An 11,210-nucleotide genomic window follows, 5' to 3' on the forward strand; every position below is an offset into this window, starting at 1 on the left:
CGAGAGAGAGAGAGAGAGAGAGAGAGAGAGAGAGAGAGAGAGAGAGAGAGAGAGAGAGAGAGAGAGAGAGAGAGAGAGAGAGAGAGAGAGAGAGAGAGAGAGTCTTATACTGAGAAGTGACTGGTATGATACCGGTATGATACTGTGAAGTGACTAATATGATACCGGTATGATACTGAGGAGTGACCGATATGATACTTAGCAGTGACAGAGAGAGGGAGAGGGACTGGTATGATACCGGTATGATACTGTGGAGTGACCGGTATGATACTGAGACGTTAAACACACACACAGAGAAAGAGAGATAGGGACTGGTATGATACCGGTATGATACTGAGGAGTTACTGGTATGATACCGGTATGATACTGAGAAGTGACTGGTATGATACTGAGAAATGAAAAAGAGAGAGAGAGAGAGAGAGAGAGAGAGAGAGAGAGAGACAGAGGAACTTGTATAACACCGGTATCATACCAGTCACTCCTCAGTATCATACCGGTATGATACTGAGAAATGACTGGTATGATATTTAGAAATGAGAGAGAGAGAGAGAGAGAGAGAGAGAGAGAGAGAGAGAGAGAGAGAGAGAGAGAGAGAGAGAGAGAGAGAGAGAGAGAGAGAGAGAGAGGGAATGTATGATATGGGTATGATACTGGGAAGTGACTGGTATGATACAGAAATGATACTGAGAAGTGACAAAGAGAGAGAGAGAGAGAGAGAGAGAGAGAGAGAGAGAGAGAGAGAGAGAGAGGGAGAGGGAGACAGTTCAGTTTACAGTAATAGGCAGATATACACAAAATTATGCATTATGCATTTCTTAAGATGGTTACAGCTCAAAAGGCATACTATTGTAGATAGACTCACTGACATCAAGTGATATTGTATACAGTTTTGAGTTGCTGGGATGGGGTATCATGGGGATTTTGATTGCCCGAACAAGACGTGAATATATGAACACCTCTGGCTTTTTGTCCAAAAGCTTGTAGGTCTGCTCATTTATCATACGATAGTAAAACCCTTTGATAGCATACGATCCTTGCCCAATGATATTGCCCCAATCATCTTCAGCGTCTGAATGAAACTCTTGAATAGCTGCAGTGCATTTCACTATGTAGAAATCCACTTTTTCTTCATTGTCATTTGGTGCGGGAACAACAAAATTATCACCAACAATAAGAGCTTGACTGAGGGTGTCATAGTGTCCTTCATATGCTGCATCCTCATTTATTTCGTCGTCATTGTCTTCCCCTTCTTCTGTAGGCTCCAAAATAAGGTATGTCCAGAAAGGAACATGTGACTTGCTCACACATCTCCTCCACTTTTCCTGTTTACATACACTACAGAAACAAGACAGTGAACGTGTTCTCAAAGCAGTTGTATCATGCTCTGAATATGCAGAAACAGAGTGCATTGAGCGGGTATTTTTTTACAGCCTTCACATCCCAATTTTTTCCCCTTTCGACATCTCCCAATTCAATCACCCAAAAAATCCTGCTTACATAACAGGCCTGGGATGCGTAGGTGGCTGTAGCACCATCTGACAAGGTCCGTCTCAATAATGCCACAACATCTGTAGCACAGTCTATCTTTGGGCAGTTTGGCTGCAATTGGTATTGAGTTAAAAACCTTTTTATCACTGCTCCCGCACCGAAGTGTTCTCCCTTACCATGTTCGGATCCAAAAAAGTTCCAAGACATTTTCCATCCCGTAAAAACACTGTATCTACAATTTATTCAATGGATAGAAGAAGATTAATATACTCTTGGCATGATAAAATTACCAAAAAAAACACGTATTATAATATTACTGATGTTAGACAAGCATTTTATTACAACTTTAATGCCACTATTATAGGTCTCTATATTAAAACCACCTTCAGATAATGTTTGTTAGAACATGGTATACCTGGCAAGGAAATAGAATGGTCTTCTTGCTTTGAATTCTGAAGCTGCTCCATCAGACCATACCCAATGACGTTTTATGTTTAGACCAAATTGCTTTAGCCATTCCTCATGTTTCAGAAAACAGTGTTGAACAAAATGTGTGTCATGTTGCTTGTCATCTGAAATGAAGAAGTGAATTGTCTTGTGGATGTCACCTGCATAATATAAAAATCAAAAATTATTGAAGGCTTAATACAAAAGAAATAATACTGATCTAGGGTGATGTCGTTACCTGCAATTCGGAAATATGTTATGTGCACAAAAATGGTTACTTGATTTGAATACCAGTGCATGGACTGAATCTCATTTTGTTCTTTGAAACTATAATTTTCAGCAAAGTCAACAACTGACACAACAACATCTTCTGGAAAGCTTTGTATACATTCCTTATATTGTTCTGCTTGCCATCTATACACAAAATTATGCATTATGTATTTCTTAAGATGGTCTTTGAACATGACTGAGAGATCCTGGCATGATATTTTCTTATGCGACAAGACTTTCCTTTTCTTCTTCAGACCGTCACGCGTAGTTCCTACTTCTAGGTCCTCAAAAATCTTCACCACAATCTTTTTAGCAATAAATGCAGCCTCTGCAGCACAAAAGTCTAACTTATCCGGGCCACACCTTTTACATTGACCACTCAAGTAGGCAAGGGCATGGAAGGTGGACGTATCTGATTTAGGACACAGTATAGAGTCCAATAAGGCTGTTACACTCTTGATAGGGTTTTTTGGTGCCTTGCATCCACCATTGTCTTTGCATATGTTGCATTGACAATGGCAAGCTTTTCCATGCAGACCGAATACAGAACTTCGCATGTGATTTATGGCATCCTTTAGGAAGGACATTTGAACATGTGAAATGCAATAGCAAGTATATCGGTCTCTCAATTTCCGCACAAAATATGGCTTCATGTACTCAAACGCCCGCTACCTTATTACAATTTCAGGGTATTGTTCTTTGAAGTTGAGAAAGAGCTCCACCTACAATGAAAGACATATATGGTTAAAGAACATTGAAGAAAACTGCAGGTTTTGAGGAAAACTGTTACATTACTATAAACCAGTATTTTTATTTCAAACCACTATGTTTTTTCACTTAATTGGTTAGGTAAACCAGTATATATGAACACATGTCCTCGGTCCGTACCAGTGGTATATAAGTGTCAACCAGTTCAAATGTTCTTACTGCTGATGTAAACCAGTTTTTTCATTTAAAACCGGTATGTTATTTACCTAACCAGTACATGTGAGCACTTAACATGATGTGTATAGTGAAAAATAAGGGTTAAAAAAATGAACACATGTCCTTGGTACGTACCAGTGGTATATAAGTGTCAACCAATTCAAATGTTCTGACTACTGATGTAAACCAGTCTTTTCATTTAAAACTGGTATGTTATTTACCTAACCAGTACATGTGATCACTTAACCACGATGTATACCAGTGAGAAATAAGTGTTAAAGAAAATGAACACATGTCATTGGTACGTACCAGTGGTATATAAGTGTCAACCAGTGCAAATGTTCTTACTGCTGATGTAACCCAGTCTTTTCATTTAAAACCGGTATGTTATTTACCTAACTAGTACATGTGAGCACTTACCCATGATGTGTACCAGTGAAAAATAAGGGTTAAAAAATGAACACATGTCCTTGGTAAAAGAAAACCAGTCTTTTCATTTAAAACCGCTATGTTATTTACTAACGAGTACATGTAAGCACTTAACCACGATGTATACCAGTGAGAAAAATGTGTTAAAAAAAATGAACACGTGTCCTTGGTACGTACCAGTGATATATAAGTGTCCACCAGTTCAAATGTTCTGACTGCTAATGTAAACCAGTCTTTTCATTTAAAACTGGTATGTTATTTACCTAACCACTACATGTGAGGACTTAATACACGATGTATACGAGTGAGAAATAAGTGTACAAAAAAATTTACTGGATATGTAAACCAAAAAAATTTACTGGATAGTGTAACCAGTATTTTCCTTTCAAACAGTATATGTTTTTACCTACTGAACATGACAAACCTGAGTACAGTGTGGGTAAACACTTGTCGAGTACATGTGAACACTTAACCACTATGTATACCAGTGATAAATAGGTGTTAAGAGATTTTTACTGGTTATGTAAACCAGTTTTTTACCTAACCAGTTTATACATATCATACGCGTGTGAAAGTATGCGTCTGCAAACGTATGTTTCAACAAACATACGGTATGATAAAAACTATGTTTCCATTTATATTCTCCTTCACATCCAATATTTATCTACTCTTAGTCTATGACCAAATACAGATTCCCCTTATTTCCATTTATAACTTCCTTCATATCCGATTTCATATCTACTCTTATCAACCCATTTATAGTGAATATAGGTCATGAATGCAAATATTAGAAAACAAAAATGGATATAGTGAAGCAAGTTATTACCTGAGATTGTTCAAGAAGATGCACAGGATGTTTGACATATGAATTTCTTCCAATACGCTTTCTGCACACATCCTTCTTATTGGGTGAAACACGAGTGTTAGACATCCAAAAAGAGAAGATCAACTCTTTCTCATCAGGTGTTATGAAGCTACGATCCATGGGCTGTCGAGCACACAAAGAGATTGGCAAATTGCCATCACCTGCTGCCTCAACCGATTCTTTGCAGCTATGAAGTTCCTCTTGTGCAAATTTAGCAACTTAGATGCAGCTGAAACATTCACTTTTGAGGTAGATGTACACTCAACATTCATAAGCATTGTGGTGATGAACCTTTTAAGAAAGAGCTCCTGTCCGAGCTCCTGTCCGCTCTTGGGTAATTTGATTGCATCTATTGTGTTGCGTATGGCTTCAACGAAGGTTGTTTGTGCCCTGGGCATTTCAAGGTCTCCAAGAGAAGGATGATTGACAAACTTGCACAAAATATCTGAGCGTGATGCAACATCGAGGGCCTTTGTACGCCGATTGAAGAGCATAACAAGGTCATTGCAAAGTCTTTGACGCTTTGCATCATCAGCACCATTTTGATCATTATCTTCCTCACGTGCTACCTGCTCAAGCTTGTTCTTAGCACGCTGCTCCCTCTTTCTCCTAGCATGATATTCCTTGACCGCATCAACAGCATACCTAGCACACAGTTCACAGTGAGGCTGAGAGCAGTCACATACAGTGTGAGATTCTTGCTCCATGCTAGAGAGGGAGAGATTGAGCGAGGTGATAGGCCTACAAAGAGCAAGAGCAGTATATGACAGCAATAGATGTGTGATAGGCCTACAGAGAGCAAGAGCAGTATATGACAGCAATAGATGTGTGATAGGCCTACAAAGTAAAACAGCAATCTGTGCTCCTACACAGAGAGTTAGAGAGAGTCAGGAAAACGAGAGAGTGGGAAGACAAAGAGCTGGCTGACGTGCATAGTTAAGAGCTACAGAGCCGTCTTCTATATTTGAAAAAGAGACGTGGAAATAGTAAGGGTGTAAAGAGTTGGCTGACGTGCATAGTTAAGAGGTACAGAGCCGTCTTCTATATTTAACAAAAAGATGTGGAAATTCTATATTTAATTAAAAATCTATTCAAAAGAATATATCGAATTGAACTAATAGAGATGGTTTTATGTACCGGTTATAAAACCTCTGTCCGGGACAAGGTTTTTGGTCCACCTATTCATGCATCCACCCTACAAGCTTACAAGATGGGAGATGTCCTACCCGCAGACGGTGCTTTCAAGAGGCAAGAATCTTCAGTCACTCCCTTAATCGGGTGAGACTCCATGTCCAAAGCTATGTGGACAAAGGACATCTTTATCCCTCCTCTCAAGCATGAGGATGTAATCCTAGGGGCACCATGGTTTGATCGCATAGCTGCCAATGTTAAATTCCCTGAAAGAAGAATCTACTTTAGGTTCAAGGAAAAAGATATGTACATAGATGCCAAGCAAATGTGTAACACCATACCCATTGTACATAAACAAGCTTTCAATAAGTCAATAAAGAGCTTTATTTTCGTGTACATGATTTTTGTTAAAGATTTTCAAAATGAACCTAATATTTTAACAAAAGAAAATAAACACACTCACAAGGAATTAGAGTTATCCAATTTTCTCAAGGGGTTTCAAGATGTCTTTATTGACGACATCCCTTGTGAGCTACCTCCTAAACGAGGCACTGATGACCATGCAATTGAACTTCTTCCAGGAATTTCACCGCCTAACAAACCTCCTTTTTCTCAAGCTCAACAAGAGGAGATTATGCGGCAAGTGCATGACTTAGTTGAGAAGGGCATGGTTAGGCCTAGCTCATCTCCATTTTGTTCTCCTGTGCTTTTAGTGCAAAAGAAAGACGGCACATATCGTATGTGTGTTGACTATAGAGCACTAAATAGGATCACTATCATGAATAGGTTTCCCGTTCCACGGGTAGAAGACCTATTTGATAAGCTACAAGGGTCCACCTACTTTAGTAGGATTGATCTAAAAAGTGGCTATCATCAAAATAAGGATAGTTGATCAAGACATTGTAAAGACCCCATTTTGCACTACGTTTGGTCTTTACAAATATATTGTCATGCCTTTTGGCTTGAGCAATGCACCAGCCACATTCAACCGCTTGATGGAGAAGCGGTTGAATGCACCAGCCACATTCAACCGCTTGATGGAGAAGTTATTCAGGCCTCACCAAACCTTTACTGGAGTGTTCTTTGATGATATCATCATCTAGTCTAATTCATTAGACAAACACAAGCAACACCTCCAGGTAAGATTTCAAGTTTTAAGAGAGAATAAACTTTATGTTAATCGAAAGAAAAGTGGATTTTTCTTAAAGAGATTACAAGAGATTCAGTATTTAGGTCAAATTATCTCTCAAGATGGCATCCAAATGGATCCATCAAAGTTAGAGGTAATAAAAGGATGGCCTAAACCAAGGAATCTTCATGAACTAAGAAGCTTTATAGGTATGTGTCCATACTATAGACGCTTCATAGAAAAGTTCTCACAAAGTGCAGGACCATTACATGACCTAACAAAGAAAAATGCTAGGTATACATGGTCTGCCAAGGAGAACAATGCTTTCTAAAGCTTAAAGAAAAGCTTATCTCTCAACATGTGCTTACACTTCCGGATCTCTCAAAGGCATTTGAGGTTCAATGTGATGCTTGTGGTGATTGCCTTGGAGCTGTTTTGCTCCAAGAAGGGCACGCCATAGGCTATGAAAGTCGAAGGCTCAACCCTATTAGCAAGCTCTAGGCATATATGAAAGGAACTCCTCACAGTTCTACATGCCTTAGACTCATGAAAGCACTATTTATTGGGGACTCCTTTCATTCTGCGAACGGATCACCAAAGTCTTAAGTGCTTCATGACGCAGACCAAGCTCTCCGACAAACAAATGAGGTGGGCAAACTTTATTTTGCAATTTCATTTTCATATTCCTGACATTGCTGGCAAGCATAATCAAGTAGCCGATGCACTCTCAAGACGACCAAGAGTGAATGTGGTTTCCATAGCAACTCACAATGATCTATCTTCTATGATAGATGAGTATGCTATTGATCCCGATTTTAGAGATGTGATTTCAGCCCTTGCACTAAGGAAGAAAGAGGAACCATTTACTTTACAAGATGATTATATTCTCTATGGCAATAGACTATGCGTTACTAGCTCACTACGTGAGAAAGTAATATATGAATCTCATGCTCCTCCTTATGCAGGGCATAGAGGGATTCAGTCTACCCTAAAAGAGATTGAAACATATTTCTATTGGCCTACCATGAAAGAAAACATACAAGAGTATGTTTCTAAATGCGTGGTATGCCAAAAGACAAAGTTTGATAGAGGGAAGCAACCGGGATTGCTTCAACCTTTGCCAATCCCTAATTCACCATGGGAGAGCATATCCATGGATTTTGTCTTTAGATTGCCTAAGTCGATCCATGGGAATACGGGAATATGGATGATTGTAGACAGGTTTAGCAAACAAGCTCATTTTATACTTGTCAAAAAGACTATCAAAGCCCATCAAATGGCAACCCTCTTCATTTCACAAATCTTCAAGTAACATGGCTTGACAATGTCCACAGTGTCGGATAGAGATCCTAGAATGACCAGTAATTTTTGGAAGGGTCTCTTTGAGAATTTAGGGACAAGGATAAACTTCTCTTTGGCCTATCACCCGCAAACGGATGGCCAAAGTGAAATAGCTAACCTAACAATTCTCGATCTACTAAAAGCCTATGTAATGGAAGTAGATCAAAGATCCCAATGGGAGAAGTACTTACCCTTAGTGGAGTATGCCTACAATAACACTGTACATACTTCCACGGGAAAAGCACCTTTCGTTGTAGATGAGTATAGCTGAGACCTACAAGAATCTTTCCAAAAGATTAAGGATGCTATCTCTATCTCACAGCAAAGGCAAAAGGCTGTTGCTGGTAAGCACAGAAGAGCGAAGGCTTTAAAGAAAATGATTGGTCTTACTCAAATTTCCCAAGGCTTGATAAGGCACACGACGGGCAAGAATCCTACGGGACACCAAAAGTACTATGCTAAGTTAGCAAAAAGGTACTATGGTCCCTTCCAGATTCTTAGGCCAATCAATGAGATGGCCTGTCAACTCAAGTTGCCCATCCATTGGCTCATACACAATGCTTTCCATGTGAGCCTTCTAAAGCCTTACAAAGGAGAGCCACCACAAAAACCAACTATTGAAGACCCACCGAAGATCGAGGAACAAGAAGAGGTGCTGCAGCCCGAGTCCATTCTCCGACATGAAGACAAGGTACTAAGAGGCGGTAAGACTATGACGATATCTTATTAAGTTAAAGAATTATCCTTTTGAAGATGCTAGATGGATGCAAGTCATACAACTAAAGGATAACCTAAACCTTGTCAATGCTTACAATGCTTCCCTAGAGTAAGCAAATTTACAAATGTTAAAAATGAACAAAGTTTTTGTCTAATAAGACTCTCTTTTTCTTTATTGTGCACAAATGTGAAGTAGTATGCATGCTTAGATCAATTTTGCGGAGACGACGTCGCTAAAATACCAAGTAGATATTGTCACTCTACTATGGAAGATTGATAGGACTAATGTGCAGACATGCTTGCGGCAGCTTAGGCTCTCAAGCGCCAAATGGACTAGTCATCCATTCTGGAACGATGTCGTAGGGTAACATAGGGATCCTCTACCCGCTAGCAAAAGGACTAATGAATATGCTTTATCTTCTCTACCCCATAGTCGAGGACGACTATGATTTCAAGAGAGAGGTAATGTCATAATAACTAGTATCTAATTCTCCTAAATGATTTTCTCATGTTAAACTGATCATTTAATATGGGGAAGTGCCAAGGGAGAAAAAGCTAGAATATTGGTTAAGCTGGCATACCGACCACAATAGGGATCCAAAGGAGGGAAAATAGGGATCCAAAGGGGGGGCCATCTGCAAAAAGAGCAATGTGCAACAATGGGCTTAAAAGACCCTAAGGTTCAGCCCATTAAGACTTCCAAAATGCTAAGGTTCCAAAATTCAAAGGTTGTTTCCAAAGGTCAAGCATTAAGGAAATTGGATGCTTTTTGTGTGTCCCAAAAAGTCTTCATGCATTCCTACATAGGAGGGGGCGAGCCCTAGTTGTAGGAGATGAGAGAGAAAGTCACACACACAGACAATCTCCGTTTACACAAAGGGAATGAGGGACACATGTCAGCTCCCTAGCCCAGATGCCCACAAGGTGTACTCAAATCCCATTGGATGGCCATGGAGGTGGACCAATGAGAATAAGGCTGGAGTAAACCTAGTTTAATTAATTTAGAAACACTTAATAAACAAACCAATAGGAATTAAGCTCTCTAGAAGACTATTGGACAGTCTTCCAAGGGTTCAATTCAAGAGCCCAATGGCTTGCCTGATTCCTATTGGCCAGGAGACAAAGGGGTCCAATGAGAGTTTAGGCATTAGTTAATTACCTAAATCTCTCACAAAAGGGGAAAGGGAGACACATGTCAGAAGGCTATCACTTATGCTGCTCAAATTTCATTGGCTAAGCCTGGGGAGGTCCAATAGGGTGTGAGCATGAGCAAATAGCAAGAGGGGTCGACCAAGAAAAAGAGGAGGCTAATTTTCCAAAGGCATTATTGCACACACACACACACACGCACACACAAGTCTATGTGTGGAGTAGAAGACTCTCTCTCTCCTTCTCAAGCTTTAATGGAAAGCTTATCAATTACTCCAAGCTTGTGAGAAGGGAGGCCTACACCAATAATTCTTGGCTTTGTGATGCAAATCCAACCAAGATCCAAGCTTCAATGCATGCTAATCTCCTCTAACATGCTAATTACTAAGCTAAGGTATGCTAATATGAGTGATTATATGAGGAGATGTACATCTTTCTCGTAAGACTACTCCTTCCTCTCAATCTACTCTCATACCCCGCTAGCTCTCACCATCTTCGAAGGTGTGTGAGGTCTTGGGTCTGAGACCATGAGGGAATTGATGTTGTGTTTGATAAGTGTTTTGCTTAAATTTCCATCTTCATTGCACTAGCTAGTATTGAAGGAACACAAAGAATTGTATTGTAAAATGTCTCTCTTGATGGGAGAAACCATAATACAACGCCTTTTGGAGGGAGGACTAGCTCCATGCAAATCCGGTCCTCAACTGTTGTCAATTTCTTAATTTCTCTCTCTTTTGAAGCATTGTTCATGCTATCTAACTAGGTGTTATACTTTTTGTTTCTCTCTCCACCCAAGCACTCTTGTTATTCTCATTAGGAATCTATTCTAATGAAATGCTCACTATGTTCATGCTATTTTCCGCTACACACAAGTTACTAGACCATTAAATGTTACATTGGTATCAGAGCACAAGGTTTCTCTTTTCTTGCTCAAGAAGGGAGGTCCTCAAGCTAGCTATAAATGGTTGGCATTATTAATTGCATATGAGTAAGTAGAATAGGGATTTTTCAGCCTTGCAGTGCACCTGCCTTTGTGCAGTTAATGGGGCATCACCGTCGAGAGCCGGTACTGTTTTGCTATTGAACAACCCTATCTTCTATTCCTTGCAAGTAATGGTATTCGAGGCACAGGTACAGTAGCTTGAGTGCTTTTTATAAAGGGGTAAAGAGGAGTAGGGCTTGAAGTGCCAAAGTACACCTAAAAAGTTGTTAAAATGGTTGACAATAGTATAGAGAGTGAAATTAATGTTGATAACTTTGATTTTGCTAATGAGCAGGCTACTAATGATGTCCCTATGCTTGTTAACTACCTTGTTTCTA

The sequence above is a fragment of the Adiantum capillus-veneris genome, chromosome 20 (assembly GCF_014529385.1).
Source record: "Adiantum capillus-veneris isolate H3 chromosome 20, ASM1452938v2, whole genome shotgun sequence".
NCBI lineage: Eukaryota > Viridiplantae > Streptophyta > Polypodiopsida > Polypodiales > Pteridaceae > Adiantum > Adiantum capillus-veneris.